This window comes from Plutella xylostella, chromosome 25, assembly GCF_932276165.1.
Source record: "Plutella xylostella chromosome 25, ilPluXylo3.1, whole genome shotgun sequence".
Classification (NCBI taxonomy): domain Eukaryota; kingdom Metazoa; phylum Arthropoda; class Insecta; order Lepidoptera; family Plutellidae; genus Plutella; species Plutella xylostella.
The window spans coordinates 5,681,491-5,687,173 of NC_064005.1; the positions used below are offsets into that span (position 1 = coordinate 5,681,491).

The 5,683-nt window shown below is 36.3% G+C and overlaps 2 long non-coding RNA genes across 2 annotated transcripts; both read right to left on the reverse strand.

The window, feature by feature from the left end:
• Positions 1-884: 884 nt before the first annotated feature.
• On the reverse strand, positions 885-1,942 carry LOC125490590. Its single transcript, XR_007267785.1, has 2 exons — positions 1,324-1,942; positions 885-1,216 (listed from the first exon to the last, which is right to left on the reverse strand). It is a non-coding gene; the product is annotated as an uncharacterized LOC125490590 (long non-coding RNA).
• Positions 1,943-2,534: 592 nt separating this feature from the next.
• LOC105391349 lies at positions 2,535-3,390 on the reverse strand. Its single transcript, XR_007267784.1, has 2 exons — positions 2,974-3,390; positions 2,535-2,866 (listed from the first exon to the last, which is right to left on the reverse strand). It is a non-coding gene; the product is annotated as an uncharacterized LOC105391349 (long non-coding RNA).
• Between the last annotated feature and the right edge of the window lie 2,293 nt (positions 3,391-5,683).

Genomic DNA, 5,683 nt, shown 5'->3' on the forward strand with positions numbered 1-5,683 from the left:
CGACTAACTTCGCTAAATTACTATACATAAACCTAAGAGATAAGCGAGACAGTACGTTACTTTAAAGAAGTCTTTCATTTACGCTCTGTACGTCTAGTATAGGTTGTTGATAGTTGACACAACGTTTATAGTTTCAGTTTTCTTCCATACATTTACAAGCAGCGCCTCTAGCGGAAACTATCATAAACTAAAATTGGTAGTATGAGTTATTTCAAATCGTAGTTTTAAAAAACGAAATAAGTTTACGTGTAAATTATAGCTTTTTGGTAGTACGAGTTACATGTTTGACAGATCTTAGGTAGTCAGCTTCAACGAATTCGAAAACTTTCATAGTTGTTGCTCTCACTGAAAATTTGTAGGTGAGAAGCGTTTTTGTTGTTGGTTAGGATCTAGTTAGAATTTAATTTGTGACTATCAGCGATCATATTTTGCGTGGCGAATGGCTGCAGAGGCAGAGGAAACCCTATTAACCACTAGGAACTAACACAAACTTAAGAATGCGGAGTAATGATGGCAGGAATAGTGCTTGTTATTAGAGATAGTTTATATTGGTTCAGTGACTGGACCCAGTAGAGTACTATGTTGGTACTGATCCCGCTTGGACGCTATTTTCAACCAAGTCCAATGCGACTGTGTCGTGAAATCTGCCTTACTGCGTCCAGGCACTGAACCAATGTATATCACCATTAGGGTGCTTACATAGAGATACTGGTTACCTGTATCTACCCGTACCGGTAACCTGCTGTTTATCTTTCAGCGAGTGCGCTAGAGCATTTCACGGTTTTAAATTTCTCAGTGAGCGATACCTAATCAAGTTACCGGTACGGGTAGATACAGGGAACCCGATTCTTTACGTAAGCACCCTTAGAAATGAAAAATAAATGTTTAAAAATAATCATTTATTACTTATATAGTTATCCATTACATAAATGGCCTAAATCCCCACGAGAGGACGATAGCGTCGCGGCGTTGACTGCCTCGGACGAATCACGCGTCGACGGGTTGTCCTAGGACTCTGCCTTGGTCTCAGTGGGGCAACAAGTATTGGGCTTCTTCCGACGACAGGGCATCTTGGGCTTCGTCCAACGACAGAGCGTCTTGGGCTCCCCACATGTGCAGAATAGGTCGTAGGAGATTCTACACCATGTACGGACATTTATTTATGGCAGTTAACCTGCCGTGGGGTCCATAGGCAGGCTTGTTTAGGTCCCCATTCCTGTAAATAGTACGAATAGATTAGGTCTAGTAAAATATTATTTATTCCTACAATTTTACCTTAAGTTATCGTAAACATAATAAGTATATAGGTAGGCAGGTACTTACCTTTCCATAAAATCTACAATTAGGTACTTCGAATTGCGATGCACTTGTGAGGATCATTCTTAATTCTATAATTTTTATAAATAAAAGCTTGTAAACCAAATTTCAGTTTGTTTTTGTTAGAGTCATTGACATTGATTGACATATATATTTTGGTTAGAGTCATTGACATATAATATACGAAAATCAAGACGCCAAAATGACATGTGTGTTTGCCCTTTCTTTTTACAAGCGCTAGAAAGAGGTAAAGTATCTAGAGTGAAGTTCGCACAATCGAGTTGTAGCATAAACGATATCGCATGAACTATAATAAAAAAATGTAACTCATACTACCAATTAACTTGGAAACTAATAGTTTGGCGTGCTTACGATTTCTATCAACGTTGACATATATTGCAAGCCCGTACTAGACGCTCTGTACGTCTAGTATAGGTTGTTGATAGTTGACACAACGTTTATAGTTTCAGTTTTCTTCCATACATTTACAAGCAGCGCCTCTAGCGGAAACTATCATAAACTAAAATTGGTAGTATGAGTTATTTCAAATCGTAGTTTTAAAAAACGAAATAAGTTTACGTGTAAATTATAGCTTTTTGGTAGTACGAGTTACATGTTTGACAGATCTTAGCTAGTCAGCTTCAACGAATTCGAAAACTTTCATAGTTGTTGCTCTCACTGAAAATTTGTAGGTGAGAAGCGTTTTTGTTGTTGGTTAGGATCTAGTTAGAATTTAATTTGTGACTATCAGCGATCATATTTTGCGTGGCGAATGGCTGCAGAGGCAGAGGAAACCCTATTAACCACTAGGAACTAACACAAACTTAAGAATGCGGAGTAATGATGGCAGGAATAGTGCTTGTTATTAGAGATAGTTTATATTGGTTCAGTGACTGGACCCAGTAGAGTACTATGTTGGTACTGATCCCGCTTGGACGCTATTTTCAACCAAGTCCAATGCGACTGTGTCGTGAAATCTGCCTTACTGCGTCCAGGCACTGAACCAATGTATATCACCATTAGGGTGCTTACATAGAGATACTGGTTACCTGTATCTACCCGTACCGGTAACCTGCTGTTTATCTTTCAGCGAGTGCGCTAGAGCATTTCACGGTTTTAAATTTCTCAGTGAGCGATACCTAATCAAGTTACCGGTACGGGTAGATACAGGGAACCCGATTCTTTACGTAAGCACCCTTAGAAATGAAAAATAAATGTTTAAAAATAATCATTTATTACTTATATAGTTATCCATTACATAAATGGCCTAAATCCCCACGAGAGGACGATAGCGTCGCGGCGTTGACTGCCTCGGACGAATCACGCGTCGACGGGTTGTCCTAGGACTCTGCCTTGGTCTCAGTGGGGCAACAAGTATTGGGCTTCTTCCGACGACAGGGCATCTTAGGCTTCGTCCAACGACAGAGCGTCTTGGGCTCCCCACATGTGCAGAATAGGTCGTAGGAGATTCTACACCATGTACGGACATTTATTTATGGCAGTTAACCTGCCGTGGGGTCCATCGGCAGGCTTGTTTAGGTCCCCATTCCTGTAAATAGTACGAATAGATTAGGTCTAGTAAAATATTATGTATTCCTACAATTTTACCTTAAGTTATCGTAAACATAATAAGTATATAGGTAGGTAGGTACTTACCTTTCCATAAAATCTACAATTAGGTACTTCGAATTGCGATGCACTTGTGAGGATCATTCTTAATTTTATAATTTTTATAAATAAAAGCTTGTAAACCAAATTTCAGTTTGTTTTTGTTAGAGTCATTGACATTGATTAACATATATATTTTGGTTAGAGTCATTGACATATAATATACGAAAATCAAGACGCCAAAATGACATGTGTGTTTGCCCTTTCTTTTTACAAGCGCTAGAAAGAGGTAAAGTATCAAGAGTGAAGTTCGCACAATCGAGTTGTAGCATAAACGATATCGCATGAACTATAATAAAAAAATGTAACTCATACTACCAATTAACTTGGAAACTAATAGTTTGGCGTGCTTACGATTTCTATCAACGTTGACATATATTGCAAGCCCGTACTAGACGCTCTGAAACTTCAGAAATTGGATCAAGAAAGACCCCTCGTTGCGTCATTATAGGAGAGAAAACTAGGGAATACTTGGCTGACAATATCGTTAAAGTTTAAACAGATGAAAATTAATCTGGCCCATGATTTGATCGCGGCGGCCGAGGCACGCGGTTTTCATTAGGGCCTGCCATTTGCATGTAATTCATTGCCGCCCTACACATTTCTTCGTGTTATTTTAGTATAATGTTTTTACAAAGTTTCAGGGGTGTATATTTTCGGAGCTTATGCGAGGCTCTGATAATAGAGTTCGTTAGAAATCCGCGATTAGTAGTCCCACGCTTCAGTGTTATTATTCTATTCAGGTAGGTTTTGATGATAGGGTTTGTAGTGGAATCATAATGACGGTATATCAAAGTAATTACTAATTATGAAATGTAAAGCAACGCACGTATGCTTTATACCTACATGATATAGTCTAGAATTTTAATGCAACAGGTGTGATCATGACTATTTATTTTCTTTACATATTTTTTATTTATTTTTATTATAATAATAAGTAATTTAATTCCAACTTATCAATAGGGTAATGAAAATAAACTTATACAAAATAATAAAAATCTAATAAAATTACTTAACGTAACCTAGATCTTGTAAGTATCTAGCTGTCGGTCACATTATGTTACCCGTTTTTTTATATGTATATAGGTACGTACTAGCAGGAAGGGCAACAGATGAACATGTCCTATTTTTTAAATGCAGAGGTTTTGGTTGTAAGTATCCTCAGGTGGGCGCTCTACATTCTCTTCAAGACCCGAATGCCGGAGTAAGAAAATACACTTGGTTTACACAAGACGGCATAATTCCTTCCGGTAAAGCCACTGACATTATGTACCTACCTATATAGGTACGTGCAGACTGCAGATCAATGGGTAAACTCAAATTATCCTTTATTCAAGCAATTCCTATGTATTGTATTTGTTTTAAGATAAGTATATTCAAATTTGCACGCTACAATGTCTTTTCATCATTTATGCTTTCTTTCATTTATAAATATACTTACATAGATATGTCTTACATATGAAATCGTTTTTTTGCCTCGTATTATTTACCCATCCAGTCATAATTATGACACACATCGCACTGGGCGCTACATTATAGCATTAGTAAAAGCATAGAATAACAAGTACAGGTAAAAGTTACCTTAGACCAGCTACGAATTTGCTACGTGCTTGCTACGCCGCGTCGTAGCTGTCGTAGTCGCTTTGAGAATGGGAATCGGTGACCTTCGCACTAGCCTCCATGGCCGTATGAAAAAGATACTTTCTTGCGTCATTCATTCATTGATTGGTATGCGCATTGACGAGTCCGCGTTGTTCTATGGATATGGGATTCATATTCTTATAAAAAACCCTAAAATTCTATATTAACTACAATTAATTTCGCATAGTTATCTATAAGTAAGTTTCTAAATTATAAGTTTATAGTAAGTTTATAGCTACAAAAACTAGTACATAAGTATTAATAGTAATTTACCTAAATACGGCACTTATTTTTGTTTACTGCATCATCATCTGCAAAAATCTTATAGTTAAGTAGCACTAATTAATTAATTAATGTAACTTAAGGTACGTGTCAATTTAATTAGTTAAATAAGTCTGTTTATTTTACATTTAAGTTTTCTTTACTTACCTACTCGTGTTGTGGTCGCATGTATTTAGAAAGTACACATTACAATAACTTTAGTCTAGTCTTAAATTATTTATAAAAGTGTAACTTATCTGTTTTGTGATCCTTAAATAAATAAATAAAAAAAAATAAAAAAAATACAACAAACTTATCTGTTCCAGTGAGAGCTCACGTAAATGTCTAATATTTCTTGATTTTATAAGATTTTAAGTTAGCCTGTTGTGGTAATTCACCCTTGCGGTTTTAATAAACCCATCTAATCTATATGAATATATAATTCATTGGTTGGTTATGAGATATGGATCAATTTAGTTCGCTCTTACCGGAACAGATAAGTTTGTCGTTGTTGTACCTAACTTTAATATGTTGATATTTTATTTCCCCCTCGCACCAAAGGCTTTGAAATACTTTTTTTTCCTAAAATCAATTAAAATAAACGTGTCAGGTGTTAAAGTTAATTATCTAATATGCCAAATGCCACTATCGATTACATAATTATCATTTGTACTAGGAGTGCATAATGTACATCCACTGTTACGCGATAATAACAATGTTGAATCTGTAATGGTCGGATTTCATTTACATACACATGTAGGGATATTTGCGTATATGGGACAGATCAAGTGATATG